Raw genomic sequence first — 13,856 nt, 5'->3', positions numbered from 1 at the left:
AAAATATTTCTATGGCCTTTTTAGAGTTGCCAACAGAAAGGGAGGGGGGAAAGAGGTTTGAAAGAGCAGTGCGGCAGCTTGGAAATTGAAAGTGCATTCCATACATAGTTTTTCAGAGTTAGTAACAAGGTGACTGAAGTTTCTGCAGCGCAAAAATCTAACTGGAGAACATGATTGATGACTCTTGGTTATGGATGTGTCTCATTGGAGAATATGAATTATGATACACCCAGGAAGTGGGGAAAAAGTCAAAGGTGACAATATGTGATGTGTCTCAGAGTCAGCTACATCCAGGCAGTGCCAGACATGTTAACTCCCAATAAATCCTTTGAAGTTCTGGAATTTTGGCTTGAGACTCATGATTTAATTGGGGTAACTGCCGAAATCCTGACAGCAGGATTTTTTAAAATATATATATATATAAATAAATCATGATTAATCAAGCCATGACTAAATGCAATCCACCAACCAGATCATAGTAATATTTAATTTAAAATACTGGTATTAGTCAGGCTTAGCATTGTCTCCTGTCCACTTTTCTGCCTTGGTTAATATGTTATATTTAGGTGGAATCAATTCAAAACTCATGTGGATAAGTGAGAAAATGATTGTCCTTCTAGTGAATTTGTACTTCCCCCAATGCTACCAGATATGAAAAAGAATTCCTATATTTTTAATAGTTAAAGAAAAGACAAATTCTCTATCTGAAAGTTTGTATAAAAAAAAAATAGCTCTGAATTTTTCTTTTTGCACAACTGTTAAAAGAGGCAAAATATCTTTTGCCTTTTATATATCTGACCACCAGCCTTGCCTTTGCCATTAATTCTTTCATTTTCCCTGGGCACCAAAAAGAGACAAAGAAACCAGAGGGAAGAGAAAGAAAATAATGAAGTAGCCACATTCTCTGACTGTGGAGAAATGCTGATAAATATCTTCAATTCAACAGAGCCTACAATTTAGATATAATCAGGTTTCCACTAGACTAATTCAACCGATGAATAATACTTTGAATGGAATATAGTGGCTTGAATTGAATCAACAACAAAGGGATCCCTGGCATGAGGAATCACAGCTCAGATTTTTCATTCTCTGATGGGTGGGAAAACTACAAACTTTAGTGAAAGTCTATTTTTAAGCATGAAAAATCCTGACTTTCTGGTATAGAAACATTCTGGTCTACTTTAAACATCAATTAATAAAGTAATTGTCTTAATTCCTTCACTTAATAATTAGAGGAAAAGTCTACTGCAATATTGTAAAGAGATTATTATCTCATAATCTCTTTGATTATTATCTGAATTTATTACTCGTGTTGAAAGCAATAGGTATTACGGCTGAAGTCCTGGTTAATTAAAAAATAAAGTTGGTTTGTGGGAAACTGATTCTGTTTGAAAACTGGCTGACTGTGGATACTTGTTTCCTCTCATTTCTTCTGTAAAATGAAAATAGTGTTGTTCTCCTTCAAAAACCTGTCAGGAGAATGATGCAGAACAAAAGAAACCATCACATTAATCCTACAAGTATGTAATAGGTCTACAACGTATCTACAGTAATAAATAATTAAACAAAACTATTAAATTAAATCAAATACAGTATTCATGTTTATTTGGCTCATTCAAGACCTGAGATCTGAAAAATCATCTTTGTGTATCAACCATAAAAACCAAACCACCTTTGGTACTTTGAAAAACAAAAACTGATAATTGATTTATCCACACTATCAAACAAAACTCTCATTTGTCTATGGTCAAGGACAGGGGTGGGCTGCTCGGGGTTCGTGGGGGTTTGGGAAAACCCCTAGCTAAGATTCTGCACAGTTCAGAGAACCCCCAAATTGTGCCTGCCCCTGCCCACCCTGCCCCAACCCTCCCAGGAGTCCCCACGCAGCCCATTTTGGATATGGGTACGTGCAGGGCACGTGCGGAGGCTCAAGGATGGCAAAAAATGGGCCTCCCAGAAGTTTGGAAAAGCCAGAAACGGGCCCATTTCCAGCTTCCAGAGAGGCTGTGGAGCCCAGGGAGGCTATTTTTGGCCTCCTGGAGTCTCGAGGAAAGCCTCCGGAGCCTGGGGAGGGCAAAAATGACCCCCCCCACCATGGTGCAGGAAGCCGATTAGGCCACACTCACTATGGCCATGCCCACTCAGCAACCAGGCAGAGAACCCCTTGCTAAAATTTTTGAAGCCCACCTCGGTCAAGGATGCTGAACAACAAGGCCTCCCTAATTCACCAGGACAGTGCACAGCCCATCACAAGATTAAAATTTTGTAGGCAATGTGGAAAACAGCTATTCCCTTAACATCTATCCAAATTTAATCCCGAAAATGCCAGGAGAAATCCAAGGTAGCTTCTTGTGGCTTAACCTTCTATCAAGACACTTGCCTTTGAACAGAATCAGGTGTGATACTGGAAGAAATGCCTCTGCCCTGTATCAGTGGAGATGGAAAGATTTCCTATGTTGCGATTGTGCTACTAATATGCAATCAATTAAACATATTATGCAAGATTGCTCACAATATGCATTCTCTGGTTCTCGAGAAGATCTGCACAAAGCAATGTCAAAGATTGACATTGGAGTCTAAGTGGACAACCAGTTATATATAAGCCAGCAGTGTGTGGTGGCAGCCAAAAAAGCCAACACAATCCTAAGTTTCATTAACAGAGGGATACAATCAACATCAAGTGAGGTACTAATACTGTTGTAGATTGAGCAATGAGAGGCTAGACCAGGGCATGGATGCAACAAGACTTTATTAAAGAAATAAAGGACTGAACGTGTTAGCCTTGCCTGGAGCAGGCTCACAGCGAACAGCGGCTGACCGAACCCTGCAGCTGGCTTTTATAGCCGGCTGTCGAGGGAAGCCAGCCAATGAGGGGCAGCAACGCCCCGCAGCATGAACGGACCTGGGTGGGGACTTTGGCAAGTTCCAGGGACATAACACCCTTCCCCCGGATGCGAACATGCATAGTCATTTAAATAAGCGGGTGGTCTGTGCTGGCGCCCCAAGCGTCGTAACTCAGGCAAGTTACCAAGTGTCTCAGAGTTCGAAGAAACAGGTAGGGTTGGTGATGGGGTGCGAACTTGTTCGGAGGTCTGTGCTGGTACCGGTGAAGTGCTTCTGGCCGGCGGTGCCATGGCCCCATCAGATGGTTCAGGCGGAGGACCCATCGGGCAGTCCCGGTCTACTGCCTGCTCCCTCGGTTCGGGTGATGGTGGCGAAGAGCCTCTGGAATGGTCTGCGATGAGAGTTTGGTGAGGCACCTGGGGGTTGACCTGTGCCCACGATCCGGCACTGGCGTGGGTACCCTGTCGCTTCCTTAGCTGGTCCAGGTGCCTTCTCCAGATGCGGCCGTCTTCCAGCTGGACTCTGTACGACCGGGGACCGGTGATGGCTACAATCTCCCCTGGAATCCAAAGTGGGTCTCCGGCGTAGTTCCTTGCAAAGACACGTTCCTGCAAGACAAAATCTCTGACCCCCCGTCGTCGAGGCAAGAGGGGTGTCAGGGCAATAGTGAGGTGGAGCCTATCCAACACAGTCCTTAGGCGTCTACCCATCAGGAGTTCAGCTGGGGATTTGTTGGTGACCATGCAAGGGGTTGAGTGTTGGCTTAGTAAGAAACGGAGAGTTTGTGATGCCAGTCTTCTTTGCTGAATCTGGCTAACGCCTCCTTTGTGGACCTAACGGCTCTCTCTGCCAATCCGTTGCTGGCAGGATGAAAGGGGGCCGTGAAGATGTGTCGGATGCCAAGATTGGTGGCAAAGCAGCTGAATTCTGTAGAGGCAAACTGGAGGCCATTATCCGAAACTATAGTATCTGGTAGCCCGTGTGTCACGAATAGACGGGTCAAGGCCTTGATAACCGCTGTGGTGGTCGTGTGGATAGTTGGGCCACATCGATCCATTTAGAGTATGAATCACGACCACCAAGAAGGTTTTGCCGTGTATTGGACCCGCTAAGTCAATGTGAAGCCTTGACCAAGGCGCGTTGGTGCTCTCCCACTTTGTGGGGGTGGTGACTGGAGGGGATGGTCTGGATTCCTGACAGGGTTGGCAAGTGCTTACCCACTTGACGATGTCGCGTCCAAGCCAGGGCACCAGACGTAACTCCGAGCCAACGCTTCATCCGGACGATGCCCGGGTGGCCCTCGTGTAGTGCCTCTAAGACTGGTGTGCGAAGCGGGCCGAATGACAACTCTGGTGCCCCACAACAGGCAGCCCTGCAAGCTAGATAGCTCCTGTTGACGGGTCTTAAAAGGTGTGAATCGGTTGCAGGTTAGTGCCCGCCACCCCCTCCTCACCCAGTCCAGTACCTGGGCGATTGTCTTGTCCGTCTTGGATTTGGTGGCGATGTCGAGGGCGGTGATAGGAAGGTCGAGCTCAGGTGACATCGAAGATGGCATGGACCGGGCCGGGTCCTCAGCTGGAGCAGGCAGGGGCAGCGGCTGAGGGCGTCTGCGTGGCTTAACGTTTTTCCTGGGTGGTGGATGAGCTTGTATGAGTATGCCGCCAGGAACAAGGTCCACCTCGTCATTCTGGGAGACAACACTTGGGGAGTCTGCTTGTCTCCGGATAGAAGACCCAGGAGAGGCTTGTGGTCCGTGATTAATTCGAAGTTGTGGCCAAAAAGGAATTCATGAAATTTCTTTACCGCTGCCACTGCGGCTAAAGCCTCCTTGTCAATTTGACTATAGTTACGCTCTGTTGCTGAGAGCGTTCTGGAAAAGAAAGCGATTGGTGCCTCGGAGCCGTTGGGTAGTCTGTGGCTTAAGACAGCTCCAATCCCAAAAGGGGATGCATCAGCTGCTAGTACTAATGGAAGATGTGGGTCAAATTGTATAAGGACCGCGTCTGATGTGAGCAGTGATTTGACTGTGCGAAAAGCGGTGTCTTCCTTGTGTCCCCAGTGCCAAGGTGATTTTTTATCTAAGAGCCTGTGTAAAGGCTCTGCTACTGATGCCTTGTGAGGTAGGAATGACGCATAGAAGTTCAATAATCCCAAAAAGGCTTGTAGCTCGGCTTTAGTGGTTGGTGTGGGTGCCTCGTGGATTGCCTTGACTTTGGATTCTAGGGGTGAATGCCTGAGGCGTCAATTCTATAGCCCAGAAAGTCCACCTGTCTAGTGGCAATGGCACATTTCTCCCTTTTTAATTTGAGGCCATGCTGCCTGAACCTGTCTAACACTGCTCTGACTCTCTGGAAGAGTTGGGGTCTGTCCCTGGCCGAGACCAATATGTCGTCGAAGTAGGGTACTCACGCCAGGGAGGCCCTGAAGTATACGCTCCATGAGGGATTGGAAAATGCCAGGGCAACACTTACGCCAAATTGGAGACGCCTGCACTGGAAAGCACCCCTGTGGGTCACGATAGTTTGTAATTCGGCTGTTTGGTTGTCAACAGGGAACTGTTGATACACTTGTGACATGTCCAATTTGGCAAAAATGTTGCCAGGCTCAAAAGTGTGCAATAAATGTTGAATGACCGGGACTGGGTAAGCGCTAACTTGTAGAAAGCGGTTATTTGTTGTTTTGTAATCCGAACAAATTCTCAGACTGCCGTCTTTTTAAGGGGTGTGACAATTGGCGTCTCCCATTTGGCAAAGTCTGTCGGCTCAATGACCCCTTGCTTTAATAATTTATCCAGTTCCGCGTCCAGTTTAGGCCGAATGGCGAATGGGACTCTACGAGGTTTCAGCCGGACTGGAACTGCTTGGGGGTCAACTGCAAATGAGATGGGAGTACCGTTATAACACCCCAACTCATTGCTGAATACGTCTGAATAGTCAGTGAATAAGGAGTCAGTGTCAGAAGCTGAGACAGCATGGACTCCTGTTAACCCTAGGCCGAGGTAGGGGAACCAATCAAGCCCCAAGAGACTAGGGAGGTTGCCGTTAACTACCACTAGAGGCAGGTGACCTTTGAAAGCTTTAAAATTAACAAGGAACTTGCCTTTGCCGAGTACTGGAATGTCCTTCCCTTGATAGTCCCTCAAGGTGAGCTGGCACTTCTGGAGCTGGCTTCTGGATAGTCTGGGCTGGGTTTTCTTGAGTGTGCTCCAAGAGATGATTGAGAGCGCTGACCCCGTGTCAACCTCCATACGACAAGGTTTACCTTCTAATAAAATGGAGAGTGTGATTTTACTAATAGAATGACAGGTGTGGTTAGCATGGTAGCAAGTGTGACACTTTAGTACTTGCCTTTGGTGCCCAGAATGGGGAAAGGAAGGAACCCTTTGTGTGGAGCTGTGAGCAGCCTGGCAGACTCTTGCGATGTGGCCCTTTTTGTGACAATTGTTGCAGGTGGCACCCTTGAATCTGCATGAAGCTCTCGAGTGTGGTCCGCCACAGGATAGGCACAGGATGATATGTTTGGGTGCACTGCTGCTATCTTGCCTGGTTCCTACCTGCAGTTGCTTAGCCTGGGTGAGACGGTGGATGTCTGTTTGATCGTTGGGATCGTCTTCGTTGATCACCTCCTCCGAGTGGATGGTGGCACAGCTTTGTTTGGGAACTGACCCTTGAATCTCGGTGGCTGACTGGGTTGCCAGCTCTGCTGCCAAGGCTTCCTCGACGGCCTGGGAGAGGTTGAGATCCTTCCTGGCAAGCAGTCGCCTTTGGAGGTGAAGGTCCTTGACCCCGCAGGACGAGCTGGTCGAGGAGCATGTCATCTAAGTAGTTCTTGAACTCGCAGTGGAGAGCTGCGGTTCTCAAGGCAGCCATGTACTGATTGACAGTTTCCCCTTCAGCTTGCTTCCTCATCCGGAAGGCAAAACGTCTCGCAATTTGTGAAGGCTTGGGGGAGTAATGATTTGTGAGAATCTCCAGCAGTTCTGCCCAGGGAATGTTCTTTAACTCACGTGGAGCAACGAGTGCTGTGGCGGTATCAAAAACGATGGCTCCGCAATAACTGAGGAAGAATGACTTCTTTCTGTGCTCTCCAGCATCAGCCAGACCAATGGCGTCGATGTAGTGGTTAAAACGATTTTTGTATGACTCCCACTTTTCTTCATCAGGCTTGAACGGTGGGAAGGCTGGGTTGGAGTTCATGTTGTGAACTTCTGCAGGTTACTCAGCTGTGAGATCTCTCTGGGACGACAAAATGGCCCTTCGTGCTCTTGACAGGCTAGTGACTTCAGCTCTTGAGAGGTTCCACAGAATCTCTGTTCTCTCTGGGTTACGTTATGGCTCAGGCTGCAACGGTCGTTGGCAGCGTTATTTGAATTCGCGCTCCTGGAGAGTGTAGGCGGTAATGGCTGAACGCCTCTGACAGTGATTCGAATCTCAGCACCCTGTGCCGGCGTCAGAGACTCCGAATGACAGCACCGCGCTGTACTCCGACTCGAATTCAAACGACAGCCGTTTGAATTTCGCGCCTTTTGAGCTGAGCGGCTGCGGCTCGCAGCACTTCACTTTCCCTGTAGCTTGCTAACCGAGCGGCTACAGACGCTCTTCCTTTCACTTTTGCTGACCGAGCTCTCCGGCGGCGTGGCTGCGGCTCAGCAATTGAGTGACTTCAGCTGTTGCGGATTGCCTCTGGTAGCCATCCCATCCTCGTCGCCAGTGTTGTAGATTGAGCAATGAGAGGCTAGACCAGGGCATGGATGCAACAAGACTTTATTAAAGAAATAAAGGACTGAACGTGTTAGCCTTGCCTGGAGCAGGCTCACAGCGAACAGCGGCTGACCGAACCCTGCAGCTGGCTTTTATAGCCGGCTGTCGAGGGAAGCCAGCCAATGAGGGGCAGCAAATGCCCCCGCAGCATGAACGGACCTGGGTGGGGACTTTGGCAAGTTCCAGGGACATAACAAATACCATTCTATAAAGCCTTAGTAAGACCACACCTAGAATACTGCATCCAGTCACTACACTATAAAAAAGATGTTGAGACTCTAGAAAAAGTACAAAGAAGAGCAACCAGGATGATTAGGGGACTGGAGGCTAAAACATATGAAGAATGGTTACAGGAACTGGGCATGGCTAGTCTAGTGAAGAGAAAGACCAGGGGAGATATGATAGCAGTGTTCCAATATTTGAAAGGCTGCCACAGAGAGGAAGGGGTCAAACTATTTTCCAATGCACCTGAAGGCCAGACAAGGAATAATGGATGCAAACTGATCAAGGAGAGATTTAACCTGGAAATAAGGAGAAACTTTCTGACAGTGAGAACAATCAACCAATGGAACAGCTTGCCTTCAGAAGTTGTGGGAACTTAGTCACTGGAGACTTTCAAGAAGAAATTGGACAGCCGTTTGTCAGAAATGGTATAAGGTCTCCTGGGTAGGGGGTTGGACTAGATGATTTACAAGATCCCTTCCAACTCTGTTAATCTGTAATCAACTGGATAGCTGAATGTTATGAGACTGCTATACCCCTGTGGAAGTTTTGTATATAAGTATATGGGTTGTGTGTATATGTTTACTTCTTTTCAGTCACATTCTCATCATAGACAAAATAATAATGACCATCAAACATTTTGGCTGATAAAATGTGGAGTCACTAGTATGCCCAATCTTATTATATAAATTGTAATCTTAAATCATATATTGTTCTGTTGATACTAACCTAGCATTTTTATCAGTCACACATATTGGCTGTGATACAAAATATAGTCCATAGCTTCCATGCTAACAGGGTAACATTATTCTTCCTTTACCACATAATATATCCACATAATTCGTGAGTTATATCACAGATCATACCTATACAAAAATAAATAAATAACTGGCATCCCCTTTATATTCTAATTATGGAACATAATTCATAGTAATAAAGAAATACAACTCAATTTCTAAAGACCTGGCTTACATGAAATGATCAACATCTTTTTTATAGTGTAGTGACTGGATGCTTATGATTGGGCTTATGTGGTACCTAAATTACAATTATGGATGTGTTTAAGGCACAGAGCTTTCAATCTCTGGCTGTAGCCGCTGAACCTTCTTAATGGATTCTACTTCCTTACCTGAACAAGAAAAGAAGATATATTCCAAAAGAAATATGGTTAACAATTTGGGTTGTAGGCTTTGAGTGAGTTAATTAAAAAAAAGGGAAGGGAGTGAAAATGGAATAGGATTAATTCTGGTTTAAATAAAGGTTTTGCTAACCATTAATTCTAGTTAATGAATTAACTAGGCAGGGGAGCAGAAATAACCCAAACAAGGTTTGGACTGCTGGGTTTTATATGGGTTCAGGACAGCCCCTAGCTAAGATTCTGTGCAGTTCGGAGAACCTCCAAATCTCACTCCTGGCTGGCCCTGCCCACCCTGCCCCTCCCCTCCCAGGAGTCCCCACGCAGCCCATTTTGGATGCAGGGTGCACGCGGAGGCTCGGGGAGAGCAAAAAATGGGCCTTCCAGTAGATTGGTGGACCATGAGCTCTGAGGCCAGCCAGATGTATCGCTAATGTTAATAGTGATATATCATGTATGGGGTACATACAATTGAGAAGTGGTGCTTAGCATGATGTGTCAGCTGGTAAGAGTTGCCATAATATGTTGTAAAATTACAGAAGTTATCACTACCAGCCCAATTAGCCAAAAACTTAAAAATGTATTCTTCTATGCAACCATTTTCATGGGGCTGAGAAATAGTTGCAGTTCAGAGTGGCTGAAGAAATATTGTAACGCTACACTTTCCCTGCTCCTAGAATATAAGAATGGAGGGGAAAAAATAGGTCAGGGATCTGAAGTCATGATTTTCAATTGAGTTTTTAAAAGCTTATTAAAAATCAATGGAATTATTTTCTTTTTTCTTTCACAGCCAAGAACTGCAGATAAACTTATTCAATGCATCTATCAGAGGGGAAATTGGAATAAAATCCTGCAATAAATACTGAAGGTGGATTATAACTTGTGAATGGTGGTTGCCTAAAACTATAGGGAGAATAATTGTAAAGATAATATTGGCAAAGTCAGGCTGGCACCTGCTGAATTGGGATTCCTCACCACATATTATATTGGAGGTGACTTCAGATGATTAGTAGGGCAACATTCTTGGCCATTTCATTAATATAGAGAAGCCCCTTCCCTCCAATCTCTGATCTATCTGATACAATTTTGTTGTTTTGTACCTAAAAGGCTGGACACCAGCCTATGTTTCTATCCTATGTGTCTATCCTCCGGAGTGTGAAAGAGCAAAATAGCTGAGTTTAGCATCAGGGTTCCCTGTGCAGTTCTCTGGCAGCCCTGATGCAACTGCAGGCACACACAGAGAGCATGCCTATATAACCCAGTGTAATAAGTGGATATTTCAATTGTCAACCAAAACAAATTAAAAAGTGGGCTACCAAAATTGTGCAAACATGCTGGATGAAAGCTCAGTATTTTTAGCGCTTTAATGACATTTAGTGGCATTTGTGTAGCTTAGCCCAAGGCTTCCCACCATCTCCTCTCCCTGCATTGCCTCCTGAAAAGAATGTGAAGTACATTAAAATTTGTTGCTGATACAAAGAAAGGAAAGAATTGTGAGAAATCCTAAGTAAAAAAAATGCTGTTTATGACTCAGCACTTTATTCAACATGGGTTATGACATAATAGGGTCTGAGAAGAGAAGCTTAAAAGTGATCCTTGAGATGCCTGACAGAGCCCTGAAGCAAAGCTGCCCCATTTCCCCTGCGATACAATGATTGGCAATTGCTTCTGCTGGCTGATGATATGCTGAAGAGATAGGGTAGTGAAGCTGAAATGAATTTGCATAATCGGGACCACACTGGCAATAAAAAAGAAGAAAAATAGATGCAGGGTAAAAGCTGACAGTGATAAAGCACAATAGCCCACAAACTCACAGCCACACTTCACTAGGAATTATCCAGAACTAAAGACAAGATGTCTGTACGCAATGTAATTTACAAAATCAACTGAGTAACAATTGCAACCAATTCTGTGTGGGACAAACATCATGTCAATTGAAAACCATGAATACCAGCTGGCAGTCAATCGGCATGATTCCAAATCCCTAATCTCGACCCACACTGACACTGAACAGCACCAATTTGATTGGAGCAATATAAGAATCATTGGCTACACCACCACCTGCCCCTCATGTGAGTTTATCAAAGCCAAGCATCCTACAAGCAATTCCATCAATAGACACATCAACCTACAACCAGCCTACAAACCCCTAAGAATTCAAATCAGCTACACAACCAATCAGCAGCAGCACCAATTTTCAACCAATCCATGCAAACTGCCCTGAACCAGCATTTGACCTCCCAATGACCCTCATCTGATGTGACCTTCTCCCCATCACAGACCCAACACAAGACCCTCACCTGTTGTGACCCTCCCATCACAAGATCTACTGAAACCCTTATAAGCAGAAGAACACCAACACTGACATTTCCTAAATTCTGATGAACATGTTACCTAGCCTGGTAATGAAAAAATTGGAAACCAACCCAAACTTCCACCCTCACAACACAATTCCTACCAGAAGTGCTGACTCAAGGATAGGATAGGATAGGATAGGATAGAATAGCATAGAATAGAATAGAATAGAATAGAATAGAATAGAATAGAATAGAATAGAATAGAATAGGATAGGATAGGATAGGATAGGATAGGATAGGATAGGATAGGATAGAATAAAGAATAGGATAGGATAGAATAGCATAGAATAGCATAGAATAGAATAGCATAGAATAGAATAGAATAGAATAGAATAGAATAGAATAGAATAGAATAGAATAGAATAGAATAGAGAATAGGATAGGATAGGATAGGATAGGATAGGATAGGACAGGATAGGATAGGATAACAGAGTTGGAAGGGACCTTGGAGGTCAGCAGGAGATAGTGTTTGATCCCAGGAATGGGGAAAGAGCCAATCTTTGGCCATATCAAGTAGAAAATGCTTGGGATGAAAATTTGGATGACAAAAATCTTTATTTTTGGCACCAGTTGCTTAGAATTTTCAAAGTGCTAATGAATCATTGCAAGTTCTACAGATAAAGAAATAATTTGCCTATTTATTATTGCAGAAGAACATCTGGTCCAGATGCTCCACCAGGTCTAACAAGGGCCACCAATTCCCAAGCAATTGTCATTAAAAGTCATAATGGGCAATAAAATATCGGATAGCCATTCAATCCCTATTGAATTTGTTGAATAAGGGATGTGCAAGTAATATAATTTTTCAACAGAAGTCACAACTTGAAATGTAACAAAATAATTATTACTTACCATTTACCTCTAATTTTTCCAGAATGGTTCAGCAAAGTGTTCCTTTCTCCTCCCACAAATAGCTTATTTACTGGAAGTTTAATAAGATATGGAAAAGTTATTTTTATTCACTAATTATCACCCATATGCTTGAAAACTATATGCACATTGCACATATACAGACTCATTTTTTCTGTACCCAGAGATCTTCAGAGGAGACCCATTCCTTCTCAGCAGGACCCTATGGAATAGGATCTACAAAGAAGAGCATATTCTTTGTAGTAATGTTCCAGCCATCTTTAGAATGCCACCCTAAATACGATAAGATTGGCTTGTTCTCGAAACAGATGCAACTGCTTTAATGAGCTGCTGGCAGATGGCACATTCATGTTCCCATGTGCTCTAAAGCACCTCTTCAGAATTTAATCCCAAACACTGCACAGTCCTAATGAAAAGGGATGAAACGCTTCACATATCATTTTTTAAAAGCTACTCCTTTTAATGTTTCCTCTTTCATAGTATTGCTTTCTCTCCTTGGCTCATGAAAGTCAATAAATATAAGTGGCACAATTGCCATGCTATCTAAACCGTGCCTTAACTGGATCCATGGAGCCAGTTGGTTTGTGTGGTTGAAATTAGCAAAATTCCTTCGAGGTGCTGGTTTTAATTTGTTGCAGTCATTGAATGCCAAAGAATCCTCAGCTATACAATGGAACATACAATTTGTTCTGGCAGCTGAAAATAAAATTTGACTGCCATGGTTTACAACATACATTCATTCAAGTTTATTTGGCACTTGTGATTACAAATACAGATCTTTCTATGTCCTGACAGTCATCAGATATTTTTTAATAATCACGGCTAAGGCTGTGAGAAAAGTGTCTTTGTTATGTTTCTGCAAAAATCTGCCTCTTGCAAGGAAAATGCGTTATATAGTAAGAGTGATTTTATAGCTAATTCATGTCCCACATGGACCACTTTTCTGCCTTTAAGAATTGAATGTAATTCTCTGTTCATACTGAAAATGGACCCTTGATAATAAAAGCATATTTTAAAAATAAATAAATAAAAGAGTTACTGCAGTATTTTAATGGTGGACATACTGAATAAATTACCTCCAGACACCCCTGTCAGCTTGTACTGTACATCTTGTTAGGAAGTAAGATGAAGGTCACTACAGTGGAAAAAGGTCTTTTTAAAATATATTCTCCCTCCTCCCATTGATCTCATTGAGAGAAATTTGTGTTGATGTTCTCCATATTAAAATCTGGTCCACTAGATGAGCTATGAAATGGCATCTACTCCTATCAAAAATCTAGATAAAGTGGCATTAATTCTTTCTTTTTTCTTAAACTATTTAAGCTTGCATAAAATAAAATTGTATATTAAATGAAAGTGCCATACATGCATACACATTTGTTCATTCATATGAAATGTTATGTTACCTTGCATGCCCTTAAAGCAATTATCTTCGAGCTAGTGCCCTGCATATATGTTGGATTACAACTTGAGTAATCATTATTGTGTAGGCTAAGAATTTGGGAAACTGTTACATAAGCTATGTGCAGAACATATGAATTTCATCATAATACAGGTAGTCCTCAACCTATGACCACAATTGAACTCAAAATTTCTATTGTTAGGTGAGGCATTTGTTAGGTGAAGTTTGCCCTATTTTATGACCTTTCTTGCCACAGTTATTAAGTG

This window comes from Pseudonaja textilis, chromosome 2, assembly GCF_049901715.1.
Source record: "Pseudonaja textilis isolate UNSWEBS1 chromosome 2, rPseTex1.2, whole genome shotgun sequence".
NCBI classification, from domain to species: Eukaryota; Metazoa; Chordata; class Lepidosauria; order Squamata; family Elapidae; genus Pseudonaja; species Pseudonaja textilis.
Note: the sequence above shows the minus strand (reverse complement) of the source record.